The sequence below is a fragment of the Equus caballus genome, chromosome 15 (genome assembly GCF_041296265.1).
Source record: "Equus caballus isolate H_3958 breed thoroughbred chromosome 15, TB-T2T, whole genome shotgun sequence".
NCBI classification, from domain to species: domain Eukaryota; kingdom Metazoa; phylum Chordata; class Mammalia; order Perissodactyla; family Equidae; genus Equus; species Equus caballus.
Window position 1 is genome coordinate 10,242,118 of NC_091698.1, and position 16,011 is coordinate 10,258,128.

The 16,011-nt window shown below is 39.0% G+C and overlaps 1 long non-coding RNA gene across 2 annotated transcripts in view; it reads left to right on the forward strand.

Annotated features, from left to right (window-relative positions):
* The window catches only part of LOC138917723 (uncharacterized), a 49,709-nt gene continuing 33,698 nt past the window's right edge, over positions 1–16,011 (forward strand). For both annotated transcript variants that reach the window (XR_011426174.1, XR_011426175.1), the window contains exons 1-2: positions 1–489; positions 1,868–2,030. This is a non-coding gene — a long non-coding RNA (uncharacterized lncRNA). The remainder of the gene's footprint in view (positions 490–1,867; positions 2,031–16,011) is intronic.

Sequence of the window (16,011 nt, forward strand, 5' to 3'; positions counted from 1 at the left end):
TCTTCACATATAAAAGGAGGAAACTTAACTAAAATTGTTCATGACAGACGAGCACTACAATTGCACACATTATGTATTCACCCAACCACAGTATAGAGACTGACAGCTGACAATAGGTCCATTAGTGGGTGACCACAGCTCAGAACAACTCTCCTCAATATAACCCAACTTGATAACAAGTGCATTATATTAATCCTTTTGCTTTTAGAATGACTTGTTATGCAGCAACAGCTGATACAATAGCCAAAGTGAACAGAACCGAAGGAAATTATAATAATCTGTCACTTCTCATTCTAGGCATTTGTTCTGATATTTGAAGATATCATTCATGATTACTCTGTTATTCAAGATTACTTCATCTAACTCTATTAAAAATTGACTCCATTGAGGGTCCTAACAGAGAACCAAAGAATTTGAAATGATGTGCGCGTTTGTGCAAAACTTGTGTGACTCTGATTCATAGGACTGGACAAGAATTCAAGCTCTCTAGTGAGTCATCCTTTGAACATTTATATACAATATATAATAATTAGCATATATTATATTATATAGAGAGCATATAATGGATGATATTGATATTGTCCATTCAGTACACTTTTAGTAATTTTGACAAAATTTAGAAAAGGGGGAGATATTCATTTAGAGCAACGGAAGTAATCATATCTGTAGGCAGTAATGGAGGTTCTCAAGCATAAGAAGGTAATTCAATAGAAAATATAATTACACCAAATAATCCTCCACTTCAATGATAAACTACTTTACACATGGACATCAATCTTAGCTACATTAATTAGCAAATGTAAGCCACAAAAAGTAGTTTGCATAGTCATACATTTATAACTTAAAATTTTGCCTTATCATAATTAACATCATCTCTGACTCTATCATCATATTAATTTAAATTATTTATTGAAATGTATGTTTCTGCAAAGACTAAAATTGGAGACGTATTTAATTATCAGATTTATGTGACTATGTTAGCCAATGTGGACACCAAGTTAAATAAGAGAACAGTACCCTGTTGCTGGAATGGCATCCAATGACCTATTATAACACACTACATATTAAAGTCTACATTTTCAAGAAGAACAGCTAAATAGAAGGAATAAATTCTCCTGTCACGATCTGATCAAAGAATCACAATATCTGACTCTGATGTTTTAAGCCTTGCTATCACGTGCATCTGTCCAAGGACAATAGGCTATTTCATAATTTCCGTCTCAAAGAATCTTTTCAGAGCCCTTTTTATGTTTTTATTCCTCAAAGTGTAGATGAAAGGGTTCAACAAAGGTGTGATCACAGTGCACATCACAGAAGCTATTGCATTTGAGTTTGAGCTGTGGGTAGCAGGAGAGCTAAGGTACAATCCTAGGTTAGTACAATAAAATAAGGAGGCAACTGAGAAGTGAAATGCACATGTGGAAAATGCTTTATGCTTCCCCTGAGCTCATGAGATTCCACATACTGAAGAAACTGTTTAGAGCAAGAATAAATTATACCAGCGAGGAGACCACCATCCAGCAGCCCAGTTCAAGTTATTAAGAAAGATGTCAGAACAGGCAAGTTAGACCACCTGTTTGATTTCATGCAAAAGGGGACGGATTTCCATGTCTGTACACAACGATCGTCGCAACACCATTAAGCATTGTAACAAGGAATGAAAACTACTCATGATCCAGGACACCAGAAAGTCCACACAGTTGTTGTTTCATGAGGAACATGTAGTGCAGTGGATAACAAATGGTAAAAAAATTGGTCATAGGCTATCACAGTCAAAATGAGGTGGTTCAATCCTTCAACGAGTAAGAAAAATACATCTGAGTGGTGCAGCCTGGATAGGTCATGACTTTGTTTTCTGTCTCTATAGTCACAAGCATCTTTGTGATGGTGATGGAGGTGAAACAAATGTCTACAATGGAGAGGTTGGAGAGGAAGAAGTACACAGGTGTTTGAAGATGTGATGAGATGACCTGGATGAGGTGTAGGCAAATGGCTCAGATGATGAGCAGATTTCCAAACGCATTGATCAGGTACATGGAGAAGGAAAGCCCAAATATGAGGTACTGAAATTTTGGTTTCTCTGAAAATCCCAGAAGAAGAAATTCTGAAACTCCTGTAAGTTTCCTTGATTCTATATGTTGGAGGTGACTACCAGTACAGAGAAATAAATGAGTAATTTTCACACAAGCGAACATTGGTAACCTAGCATAAATGCTACTGTTTATATTTTAGAGTCAAGAAATTCATTTTAATATATGTGTATGGACGGGTCACCTTTTGGAAACACCTAGCACCATTTCTCATTAGAAATTTCTCTTCCACTCTCAGACTGTTCCTCAAGCATAATGCATACTATGTTTTATTAAGAATACATTTTATTTATTTGAAGAATTCACAGTGAGTGTTGACAATCTACCAGGCACTGTATAGGCAATGAACATAGGGTTATGAAAAACAAAAAGTCCCTACAATCCAATGATGGAGAAAAAAATATAAGCAAATAAAATATTTTAACAATCATGTCATACAGTGACAGGAGCTATGAAGAATAATCAAGCAGGTTTAAAGGAGAGAGAGGATGGGGTGTTATTTTTTACTGGAAGTTCAGGCAAGACTTGCAGAGAAAGTGACATTTGAACAGAGAAGTCAAGGAAGATAGCTGGGAGATTGATGTTATCCAGGGAAGTGTGTGCCCTGCAGGGGGAACAGCCATTGCAAAGGTCCAAAGGAAGGTGCTTGTTTCAGACAGTCAAATCTCAAAAGGAAACCAGTGTGTCAAGGACAATGAACAAGGAAGGCAGTGATGAGAGACAATGTCAGAGAAGCTTGAGGAATGAAGAGAATGCCCTATTTCAGCTGAAACTACAGGACACAGGGATCCCCCACCCATAAACTGTTTGTAGGTCTTTGTTCATTTTGTTATAATGGTGTCCCTTGAATTGAAATTGACAACCCCCTTTAGTTACTTCTGTTGATTGAGTTCTGGCCTCTAAATTATGAGTCACCTTGGGATACATGAACCCAGAAACCCTGCTCTGAGGACTGCTCTCACTCAACAAAGAGCACACACACATGCACATGTGCACATACATGCACACACCACAAACACCGTGGCCTCCTGGGTCACTTACTACCTTGCCTTTCTTGCCCCCAGTCACACAAATTCAGCCAGTAGTGGATACGCCTCAAGATGCCCCAATCATGTTATCTTTCCCCTAAAGAATGTAAAAATGGTAACAGAAATTCAAGTTGGTAAGCTTCCTATGGACAGATCGACTTGGGGATCCCTATTGGCATACTCATTTTCCACCTTACTTTACAGAAACATAAGCCATCTGTTCAATAAAGACAGAGAAGAGAGAAATGAAGTGAACATGAGGAGAAAAAGATCTAATATCTCAGATGATCCATGAGAGACCATGAGAAAGTAAAGTTATCCCTGTTCTGCTGGCATTCCAATTCTCATTATATCCCCTGATCTCCAGCAGAAAATAAGAGAACAAAAACAGTGTTCAAAAGGCAAAAGTACTGACATCTTTACATTGTGAAACACATTATGATTGAACTCTTCAAGCACAAAATGAACAGAAGGAAAACATGAAGATTTCACAAAAGGAAATATAAAAAGTACAACAAAAGTTGGGCTTTAAAAAAAATATTTATTTATTTATTTTTGAGGAAGATTAGCCCTGAGTTAACATCAGCCACCCATCCTCCTCTTTTTGCTGAGGAAGATTGGCCCTGAGCTGACATCCGTGCCCATCTTCCTCTATTTTATGTGGGGTGCCTGCCACAGCATGGCTTGACAAGTGGTGTGTAGGTCCACACACGGGATCCACACCAGTGAATCTCAGGTTACCAAAGTGCAACATGTGAACTTAACCACTGCAGCACTGGGCCGGCCCCAAAAGTTGGGCTTTTTAAATATCAAAGAGTAGAAAAATTGTGTTTCCTGGGTCAGTTCCATATTTATTTGACAGTTTTTTTTAATATAGTATGATAACATAGGAGGCAAGCCCTCCTATTTTTCCTTTGTTATTCTTAGACTTTGGGTTTGATCTCTTCTTTGACAAGTCCAATGGGCACACCCTAGTGTTGGTTCTGGTCTTTATCCAACATGCAAACTCCTTCCCAGACTGTACTCCTACCCCAGATCACTTTATTCATATGACTTCTTCTATGGAGATACTATGTCATACACACATTTTTTATTGTACTCTGTACTTTGCCATATAATGAAATTAGCAATGGAACAGGGACTTACCTGCATTGTTCACCTTTGTTTTTCCAAAAGTATGTGAATATACGTGCAGTTATATAGAAACAAATTTAAGCAAGTGAGAAGTTATGAAATAAAAAGAATGGAAAAGAGCATGAAACCAGTTAAGTAGGCTGATTTCATACAATGGTGTGAAACAAATTTGAATGGGACATCAAAAAAATAACTAAAATATGATATACAATAACAGTAAATGAATAACATCAACATGGAATCATAATTGAATTAGCAAAGACCTGGACATAAGAGAATATAGCATTAAATCTATCTAGAACTTTCTGGCATATAGCGTATATTTAATTATTATTTGTTGACTGAATCAGGAGTTAAGTTTCAGTAGATATGGACATTTACTATATGGAAAGGCTGTATTTCAACTTAGTTGGAAAAAACTGGATCGTTGAATAAAATCTAGCATAAATGGCAATCTGGAATAAAGTTTAGTGGTTCTTTATATCACACATCTTTAAAGACCAGAGAGATTAAAATCTCCAGTGTAAACAGTACATTTTAGAGGAACATACAAAATCTACATATCAAATCTAATAGTGGACAAAACTGTCGAAATTAAGGTTAGAAAATCAGAAATAAGAACATAGATATATTGAAAATTGTAAAACATAAAATTATTTTGTGGTAAAACATATCCACCCAAAAGTCGTATGAGTAGAAATAATTTGTAAAATATATTTGAAATGTAGCTGTGTAAAAATAAGCTTAAAATATATGGACACATAGTAATAATAGGCAAATGTCTTGGTGATCAAATATATGAATCTTTGTTCAAACAATGAAATAATTGAAAAATACAAGAAAAGATCTCTTCCACACTCATCAGCCTGGGGGAAGATCTCTCATGTTGATTGGAGTTAGAACTTTTAAACAGGTAGCAAAAGAGGTACTCTCTAATTTTGCTGAAAGAAACGTGAAGTCTTACAATGTTGGGGAAATCATCTGAAGACAGCTATAAATATTAAAAATATGGATATTCTTTAACTCAGGGTTTCCTACTCTTAGCATTATTGACATTCTGTGCAGATCATTCTCTGTGAAGGGCTCTGTCCTGTGCATTGCAGGGTGTTCAGCAGCATCCTTGGACTCTACCCACCCCTCCTCAATGTGACAGCCAAAAATATCTCAAGATATTGTTCAGTGTGCCCTGGGAACAAAATTGTCACAGATAGACATGACAGTTTTAACCTAACAACCCCCAAATATTTTTGTGGCAGTAATAGCAATTTTTTGAGAAAGAATATGAAAGACCACCAAATGTGTAGTACAGCCACACCAGGAATCTTACACAGCCTTTGAACTAATGAGTCATTATTATATTAGTTGATTGGAGGCATGTCCGTGAAGCATTATTGAGAAAGAAGAAAAAGTACGCACAAGGTAGAAAAAAGGTCTGCACTAAAACATAAAAAGCATCAATGATGTGAGTAGGGCTCTATTCACCATCTGTAGAAAGTGTATTCATATGTATTTGTGCACAATATAGAAAGATAAATTTTTTAAAAAGCTAAGAATTTATGGAGCAAACAAGGGCAGTGAAAATAAAGTTAGGTTAAGAATATTGTTTTCTAAACAACTATATGTAAAAAACTTGAAGGAAAATGTACAATTAATTTATAAAACTACATAAAAGAGTAATAATTTAATGATACTAATCACTAATTAGTTCCTAAGTCACTAATCCAAGATGAAATTCCCAAAGACTTGGACAGAAAAGAATGTAACAGAAGGACTTTAAAATAGGAGAAGCAGCAGTATCTAAGGTAGAATTTCATGTTGTATAAAGATACATGAATTCAAATATGCTTAAAAATACAAAGGTGATGTTTAGTCAAATGGTAAAGAGCAATACCTCCCAAATGGCCCACATAATGCGACTTTTAGAACTAGATCTATGGGGCCGACCGGTGGCGCAGCGGTTAAGTTTGCACGTTCCACGTCTTGGTGGCCTGGGGTTTGCCAGCCCAGATCCTGGGTGCAGACATGGCACTGCTCAGCACGCCATGCTGTGGTAGGCGTCCCACGTATAAAGTAAAGGAAGATGGGCACAATGTTAGCTCAGGGCCAGGCTTCCTCAGCAAAAAAGAGGAGGACTGGCAGTAGTTAGCTCAAGGCTAATCTTCCTCAAAAAAAAAAAAAAAGCACTAGATCTAGTCACAAAAGGTCAAAAGATAAAATAAGGAGTAATGGAGATGTGAAAACAAATTGGAAACGTATAAAAGGTGATATATTACCACTGGATGCAGGAAAATTTCCAATTTTATTTTTGTTTGTAACAAAGATTCACAAGTGAAGAATATTAAAGTGACTGCTCAGGTTTTTGGTAAGAATAATAAAAGAAAAAAAGCAATGGAGAGCATACTGATAGATTCGACTACACCAAATTTGTAAACTCTCACACATTCCCCACAAATGCATCAGTACATACATAAAAGTACAAAATGGTAGTCATTTTGTGTATAATTCAAGAAAGTGCACAATAAATTTTAATGAATTTTTAATGAAATTGTTACTAATTTAATCTCCCTCAGATCCAGCTTCCTTGTTTCTGAAAATAATTTGGGAAAGCAAATGTAACATCAGAGAAATGTTGCAACAAATAAGTAAAATGTGTGGCCATATACTGTTGAGTCCAAAGAAAATGATCAAAAGTAAAACTCACGTGTATGTATATGTGTGTATACATTTTTATTTCAAATAAATATACTCACACACATATAGGTACACAAGCAGAAACTCATGTTTTATGTTGGAAGGAAACAAGAGAAAATTGAAGAGTATAGATATGAAAAGAAGAAATGTTTGAATTAATATGATAATTAAAAGAATGTGGAAATTTAAACAGAAAGATTTAAATTTAGGGGCCAGCCCCATGGCTGAATGGTTAAGTTCATTCGCTCCACTTCGGTGGCCCAAGGTTTCACCAGTTCCAATCCTGGGCGTGGACAGGGCCCCACTCCTCAGGCCATGCAGGGGTGACATCCCACATAGCACAACCAGCAGGACCACAACTACAATATACAACTATGTACTGGGGGGCTTGGGGAGGAAAAAATTGAAAAGAAGATTGGCAATGGATGTTATCTCAGGTGCCAACCTTTAAAAAAAAAGATTTAAATTTAGACAAATTTAAATTGCGAATTATTTTTCTATTCTTAACATCTCAAAGGTGTCAAAATCTGAAGCAAATTTACATTTATGCAATGAGAAAATCTCTACCATATAAAGAGGGTGAATATCTCCACAGTGATTTCAAATTTCTTCTTCTACTTTAGGTTGAATTACAACAGAAAATGCCTTTACCCAGGCAAAACTAAATGAAGGATTTGAGAAGCTTAATCTGTCTCTGGAACAAGATTTTATTGGATAATTGTATCTGTTAAATTCCTAATGTGTCCTTACCCTCCCATCTCATCACCAGTGGCCCATGGCATCCTAACCCACCTCTCTCATCAACAGGGTTAGGCTTAGAGTTAGGGCTAAGGCTAGGGCTAGGGCTACAGATAAGGTTAGGGTGCCCACAGCACAGCATCCTAACCTTCGCATCCCATTGTCAGGTTCCCAGGGCGTCCTAACCCTCCTGTCTCATCATCAGGCAAGTTACAGGTTCATTATATATTATACTCACCTTAAATCCAAACCTGAAAATACATAACCATGTCCATGTCCAAATGCAAATCTAAATGTAAACCTACACCTGTACCTACGTTTGTATCTATCTAAATGTACACCCATGTCTATCTACCTGAAAGGCAGACAGCTTCATTTGGGGAAATCTCTCCCAAGGACAGCTGTCAAATGAGATTTTCAGGCAGTGCACATGGGTCCAAGTTGTGGCCCCATTACTTGTGTTCTGTATAACAGTTGAGGTGAAATTTAAGAGCAAAATGCTGCAAATATCTCGATGTTCCTCTAAAGCTGTATTCCCTGGGAACCTTCCTCATGCACGCTGGGCATACTTGGAAGATCCTCTTCCTACGTAATGATCAGGAAGCAGTAACTTGCCACACCTGACTTAGGAGAAGCATGGAAAGAGTGGACCTCCAGAGAGGCAGACAAATTCCATGGTTGGAATAAAACACCCTGGTCCCCCAGAATGTTTTGACACGACCACCATCATAAAGCAAAATAAATGAAATAAAAATAAGACCACTACTAAGATACTGAGCTTTCAATAACTGCACAGAGAGGGACAGATGGATCTCTTAGGACCCAAAGGAGGGGAATCGCAGACGCTGGATTTGGGAAAGAGAACACACTATGGGGATGCAGCATTGCTCCCCTGGGAAAACTAGTAGGACAAGAAGAGGCTCATGGTCATGTGGGGCTTGACATTTACCTAATGAACACACAGTGGGTCTGCTCCCTGAAAGGACTCACATGGGGTTGAATTGTCTTTCCATTGTGCTGTTTCATTTTGAAGCTAGAGTTTAGAATGCTGAGGTGTTGTCACCTTCATCTGACCTGAGGTCACCAGTTGAGAGTGGCTCAGGGGATGTGGTTGGCTCACCCCACCAGCCTTTGCCACTCCTGGGCTGTGCCAACCTACTGCAGCCACACAGTGGGCTAAGTAATGGTGAAGATACAAGGAGGAGTCCACGCTGTCCAGTGATCTGAGGTTCCCCTGAAATTTCAAGGAGTACTGGCTACCCACGGGCTGAATTTCAACTTTTTGTATGACTCAAAGAAACAAACCAGTTCTCAAAAACACCATTGACCACAGTTTGAATCACCATTGACAAAACTAGGCGCCAAAATGAACATGCAAATTTGACGCCACGTCTGAATCTAAATAAGAGAACCGGAACACCCCCAAAACCATTATTGCACTTGTTACTTCTTACCTTTTTGTCTGGAAAAGCAATCTCAAGCTTAGAGAAGATTTAAAGAGAGTAGAAAGAACGCCAGGGCACCTCACCCAAATTCTTTGTCAGCAAATGAGGTGAGGAGAGATGGTTTGGCATTTAGGTAGACAACCACTTTAACGTAAGGTGCAGACAACACGTCTCCTCACCCCTAAAAATTCAGAGCGTATTTCCTAAGAAGAGAGACATTGTTTTCTGGAGCCACACACAGTACCAACCTCAGAAAACTCAACATTCACACACTTCCTTTCTCTAATCCACTATCGACACCAAGTGCCCTTCACATCGTGTTTTTCTCCCTCGGAGGATCAAGCCCAGGATCTCGTGCTGCCCTGAGCTTCCGTCTCCCTTCATTCTTCAGTCTGGAAGAGGTCCTCAGTCTGTTTCTTTCGTGACATTTCCTCTTTTGTAGAACAAAATACTCTTCCAGTTTTTCATAGAATGTTCCTCCTTTGTGCCAGATGTTTCCTTATAATTGGATTCCGGTTATCCTTTCCATAAAGAATACCGTGTCCTTCCCACAGCACCACCTCTGGACACTCCAACCTCTGCCCTCTCTGTCCCGAGTCTTCTCCACTAGATGGTGGGCATTTCCCTCGGCACCAATAACCCCGGGCTGGTGTCCCCCGTCTGTCCCCGCCCTGGCACCCCCACTCGGGAGCAACAAGGCTATGCGAGTTGCTGCCCCACCACAGGTGACTCGATATTTTTACTATTTCATTGTTTTTAAACTGTGTGGTTGTGTCACCCGTTCAAAAATTAAAGAAAAGGAGCCAGTTGTCAGGGCTCAAAGCAAATACCACATACTCTCTCAAGAACACAGAGGTTTGCTGTCTGGGAACCAATGATGTCAGGCACCGTGGGAGACGCATGTATGTGTTTTAAGTGGCAACATTTGGAGAGAGCCAACCACACACCACCAGAGTAGTACCTGAGGACAGTAACCATTGCTGCAAAATCACTCTTTCTCCTCAACTGCAATTGTGCAATTAAAGTATTTGTTAATGAATAGTATTTCCTGCTTTTAGTTAATAATATAAAAAAGAGAATCATGAGTAGACTGGATAGAGAAAATAACGAGCTATTTAATGTTTCTTTCCCCTGTTTACTTTTAAAATAATTTTGAGATGAATTAGAGACTTTAAAGACACCAGGCAGCACATATAACTGAACAGACCTTTTATCTTGCTTCTGTATTTTTAATCTATAATGTAAGAGTGGCAAATATCCAGTCAACCCTCTTGAGATGTTAGGAATTTTGGTTGAGAATTAGGGAAAAGCAAACAAAAGAAGAAGAAGAAAGAAAAAGATGATGTGATTTGCATGCATTAATAATGGTCGACCTGTTTCTACCCTGAAAATAACTCAAAAACGATAAACTGAGCTAGCATCTACTTAGTATGTTATCACCTCCTTTAAAAAATCAAACATGCTTAGAAACCAGTGCCCCCTGATACTCAAGGACCTGCAGGTGGTTGACGGACCTCAGACAGGAATGAGGACAAGCAGTCGCCTCAGGCTGTGAGAGCTGACATCACCATTTCTTCTCCTCCTCTCTGTTTATCCTCTTTCTGTGTGCCCCCACCTTCTCCCTTCTCATTGCGGGAGGGAACACAGCTGCATGTCACTGACGTCTTAACTGGGAGTCGCAACCCTAGGAGATCTGGACAGACTCTCTGCGCGTAGATTTCTATATCTGAAAGTGTCGCCATTTCTCCCCGAATCGTCTCTCTGTCTCTGTCGGAAATCAGCCGCCACTCTCTGTGGGGGGTCTGTCTGTGGACCTTCAATTCTCTTTTGCCCTGTGTGTCTACCCACTTGCCGATACCACACATACAGATTCTTGTAGCTTTATCCTAAGTTTTGAAATCAGGTAGGGTCAGTCTTGCTTCCTTCTCCTTTTTGAAAATCATTTTGGCTTTTCTAGGTTCTTTGCTTTGTTGTATAAATTTAGGTGAACTTGTCAATTTCTACAAGAAAATCCTACTCTTATGTTTATGGTGATTGTGCTGAGTCCATACATCAATTTGGGGAGAATTGCTGTTTTCAATGTATGGCAACTTTCAATCCATGAACAAAATATTTTTTCCCTTTATTTAGGTTTTGTTTGTTATCCCTTAGCAGTATTTTGCAGTTTTTGGCATATAGATCTTATACATACTTTTATTAACATTTATACCTAAGTATTTCAAGGTATTTTTGGTACTATTGAAAATCATATGCTTAAATTTCAATTTCACATTGTTCGTTGATACCATATAGAATTACAGTTAATTTTTCTATCTCCACTTTGTATCCTGAAAACTCACCAGAATCACTTGTTAGTTCTACTGCTAATTTAGTATTTCCAACCTAGACAATCATGTTGTCTGCAAGTATAGATAATTTTGATTTTCCCCTTCCAATCTGAATGTCTGCTATTCCTTTTTCTTGCCGTGTTGTACTGGCTAGAACCTCATGGTACAATGCTTGGTAGGAAGAGTGAGACATACGTCCTTTGTGGTCCTGGTTTTACACCACAGCACATGAGGTCAGCTGTGGGACTTCATGGATGCCCTTCCTCAGGTTAAGAAACTTCCCTTTTCTTTCTAGTTTGCATGTTTTTGTCATAAACGGATATTGAATTTTTTCAAATGCTTTTTCTTTACATTTCAAAATAGCCACGTTATTTTTCTTCTTTAATCTAGTAATATGATGAATTAAAAAACAACCTTACATTCTCAGTATGAACCTCACTTGGTCATAGGTTTCTTATATATTATCAGGTTTTGTTTAATAATATTTCATTAAAGATTTTGCAATTGTCTTTATGAGGACATATGTCTGTAATTTTCTTATAATGTGTTTGTCTGTTTTTTTTTTAATCAGGGTAATTCTGGCCCCATAAGTTATTGGGAAGCGTTCCTGTCTCTTCTGTTTTCTGGAAGAATTTCTCAAGCACTGATTTTCTTTCTTCTATGATTATTAATTAGAATTTTCCAGTGAATCCAGATTGACCATGAGTATCTTAGTTGAAAGGATTTTAAGTACAAACTCAGTTCCTCTAACAGATATGAGAGATGTTTCTTTGTAAGTGGACTTTGGAAAGTTTTGTCTTTCAGGGAATTTGTATGTTTTGTCTAAATCACCCCATGTATTGGCATAAAGTTTTCATAATATAAACCTACTGTCCTTTAAATGTCCATAGTATGTACAGTTGCAAGACTTAGTATAATAATAATAATAATAATGATTGAACTTCAGATACAAAAACAAGTACTTTGTCAGTGTGAGTTTGTCCCATATGTATTGTAATTTGAAGTTAAAATTTACCTGGGTGTGCCCTATTTCATCTGAAAACCCCTATTAAGACATCTAGTAAAACATCTTCTTTCAATCTTGATATTGTTAATTTGTCCCTTCTCTTGTATATTTTCATTATCAGTCTGGCTAGACATTTTTCAGCTCCATGGATCTTTATAAAAAATCAGCTTTCTGTTTCACTGATTTTCTCTAGTACCTTTCTGTGTCAATTTAATTGATTTCTGTTCTTCTCTCTGTTAACTTCTTCTTTCTGGTACTTTGGGTTTAATTTCTTCTCTTCTACTAGTGCAGAGAGTGGAATCTTCAAGAACTGATTTTGCAAGTTTTCCACTGTAAGCAGTGGGTGCAGACATGGTCCTCTGAGCAGCGAGGCACCTGTGTCCTCAGGTTTCCTCCTCTGAGATGCTCTCTATTCCCTCTCACTTCCTCTTTGACTCATGGATTATTGAGAACAGGGTCATTTAATTTTGAAACACTTGAGGATTTTACAGATATCTTTCTGTTACCAGTTTCTGGTTTAATTCTGTCCTGATTGGAGAACATACTTGGTATGATTTCAACTTTGTAAAATTTGCTGAGTTTTGTTTTATGGCATTGAAGGTGGTGTATCCTGGAAGTAGATCCAGTGCACTTAAAGGAAGTGCTGTTGTTGGTGGGTTGTTCTGGAAAAGTCCTTCAGATGAGGAGGTCCAGTTGGCTGATGGTGTTCCTCACTTATTCTCCATCCTTGATGGTTTTCTATCCAGTTGGTGCATTGATTGGCAATAGGGCACTAAGAGCTCCAACTGTAACTGATTCGCCTCTCTCTCCATCAGTCCTTGTTTTTGCTCCATGCTGTCAGAAGCTCTGTCGTTACACACATGCATTTGGAATTAATATCCTTAGGGAACTGACCCATTGGTGTCAGGTAACAGCTTTCTTTCTCTAGCAGATGTCCCTAGAGGAGAGGGGGTGGGGTGGGGTATTAGGCCTCTCGCCAGTGGAGGTGCCTCCAGCCCCACATGCCCCAAGGTGGTACAGGCTCCTTTGAGTCTTGGTAGAAGAGCCCAAAGTGGCTTCACAGCCCCCCATGTGTGGCCCCCAGGGTTTCTAAAGCCTCTCCTGGGCCCACGTGGTCTGTGGCCAGGGGTCAAACATTTCAGCTCATCTTCTCACCACTTCCAAGATGTGCGTGTTGCCTTCACCCTCCTGGAGGGCCAACCTTTCTCAGATCTCTGGCCATCTGCTTTCCTTGTCACCTTGGGTCTTGAGTGGACTCGGGTGACTCTAGTTTATCCACCGTGGCTGCTGTCAGGATGGGAGCAAAGCCCTTCCCTTCTCTCTGCAAGCAGAGGCAAGTGGAATTCCTCTCTGCCTTATTTCTACTCGAGTAAACCACTTACCATGACACATAAAGCCCTCCTGGCCTTTTAGCCACAAGCATGAGAGTTCTCAGACAGAGACTTTGTAATCTATTATCCTTCCTGGTAGCTAAATGCTTTGCTTGCCTATATTGATTGAAGTCATATTCCTCAGAGACATATGGTGATTTAAAGAACTATGCTGAACTTCAGAAGAGTTTTTATTTGATGGTTTGAATTGATTCTTCTTTTATATGAATGGCTTCACCTGTCATCAACTGAAATATCATGAAAAAGATTTGCTTACATAGAATTTAATAACTGGAATGTGTAGGAGGAAATAAACTTGGATCCACATGGGCCAAATAGTTAAATAGGAAAATTCAGTCCTAATTTTAGAAAAGGAAAAATGCCCAATTTTTGAAATGATAGCTTTCACCTGTGTCATATGATGAGGCGGATCTTCCAGCCATGAGTAGACATCCCCACCCACAGGCCTCTGCTTCAGATCTGAGCACAACAGCTCCTCCCGTGATGAAGTAAGCACTATTTGTTCCCTCACATCACTGCACAAGCCCCCTGCATGCCCTGACTCACCCGCCACTGCGTGAACAATTGTTGAATAAGATAAACACACACTCTCCAAATACCATCCCACAGGTGATATTTACCATGCATATTTATTATATACATATAATCAATGTATATTTATTATTGCCTACTAATTTCAGAGTCAAAGGCACTTGGAAGCAGATAAAACCTGGCAGACACCACTCTAACCAAATGTGCAACATCAGCACCACCTCTGAGGGAATCCCATCCTGTTGTTCCCTGGTGCCTGAGGAGAACTCAAGACTGCTTCTGCAGTGTTCCTGTCCCAACTGTTTATTCAGACTCTCACCAAGAAGAAGCACACAATCACTCGAAATTGAGGGGAATTACACAAAACAACCATCCTCGACTTTTCAGAAATGTCAATGTAATGGAAGAGGACACGGCAGGACTCATCAGGTTGAGGACCACAGGGACGGGAGGCTGAACTTGAAACCAGGTCTGGGATGGATCCTGGAAAAGAGAAGGTGCCCAGAGGAGCTGGGACACATAGGAGGACGTCCTGGTTACTAGGAGATATGTGCTGGAGCATTTAGGGGAATTGTCTTAATGTCTACAAATAATGCTCAAATTACTCAGCAAAAATCTTTCAAAATGTGTAGATAGATTAGGAGGTGAGGGAATGAGAAATCAAGAAAATGTGGTAAAATATTAACAATTTGTGAGTCTAAGTGATGGGCAAAGGGGCGTTCTGTGTACAATTGCGACAAAGTTCTGAAGTTCGAATTTGTTCTACATAAGACATCAGAAACAAGTTAATTCAAATAAACAGAAAAACATGAAAGGACTGACTTCCTTCACACCAGGTGTTTTTGATGGAAGGAATGGATCTTTATGCTGGAAATATGTAGCTTGAATTGAACTGATAGGTATATCCATGGGTATAGTGAAGAATGTTTTAAACACAAAAGCCTACAACCACACAAATTTAATTCTGCGTTATTGGAGAAGGCTGGTTCTAAAAAGCAGGAGGATTGCTTTCATTTTGAGAGGAGGGCGTTAACCTGTGAAAGGCTATGGCTCAGCTGGGAGTTAGAACCTGCATTTCCTCACAGATCTGAATTTGGTGATTTAGATCAAGCTCAATTTTGTGCCCTTGGATCTAGCTTTTCAGGCACAGGTGAAAAATATTTTATTACTTTGAAAATATAAAGGAGATTTCATTTCTTAAAAGCAAAACATGCTGTCTTTCAATTCAGAAAGGCCGGATCATAAATTAATCCCTACTGATGAGGAAGCAGAGAATTGTTTCCAGAGAATAATTATTAATTACATTAACAGGGAATAACCAATAATTAGATACTCACTAAATGCCAATATTATCCAAGTTTTCTGCAGAAGAGCAGATCCGCTCTCAGGAATGACTCCCCTTGCCAATGTCAGGAATGAACTCACTCCCATCACTCTCAGCATGAGTACCAATGCCATTCGTGTCAGGAACAAGTACTACTCCCACGGTACACAGGAAGGCACCTGCTTCTGTCAATCTCAGAAATGGCTCCCATGGAGACACTTCATCTCAACAAAATAAAACAAGCCTCAAAAGGAACTCGTTATGGGAGCAAGCATACACCTCTCCCAACAGCAGACACATAAGGTG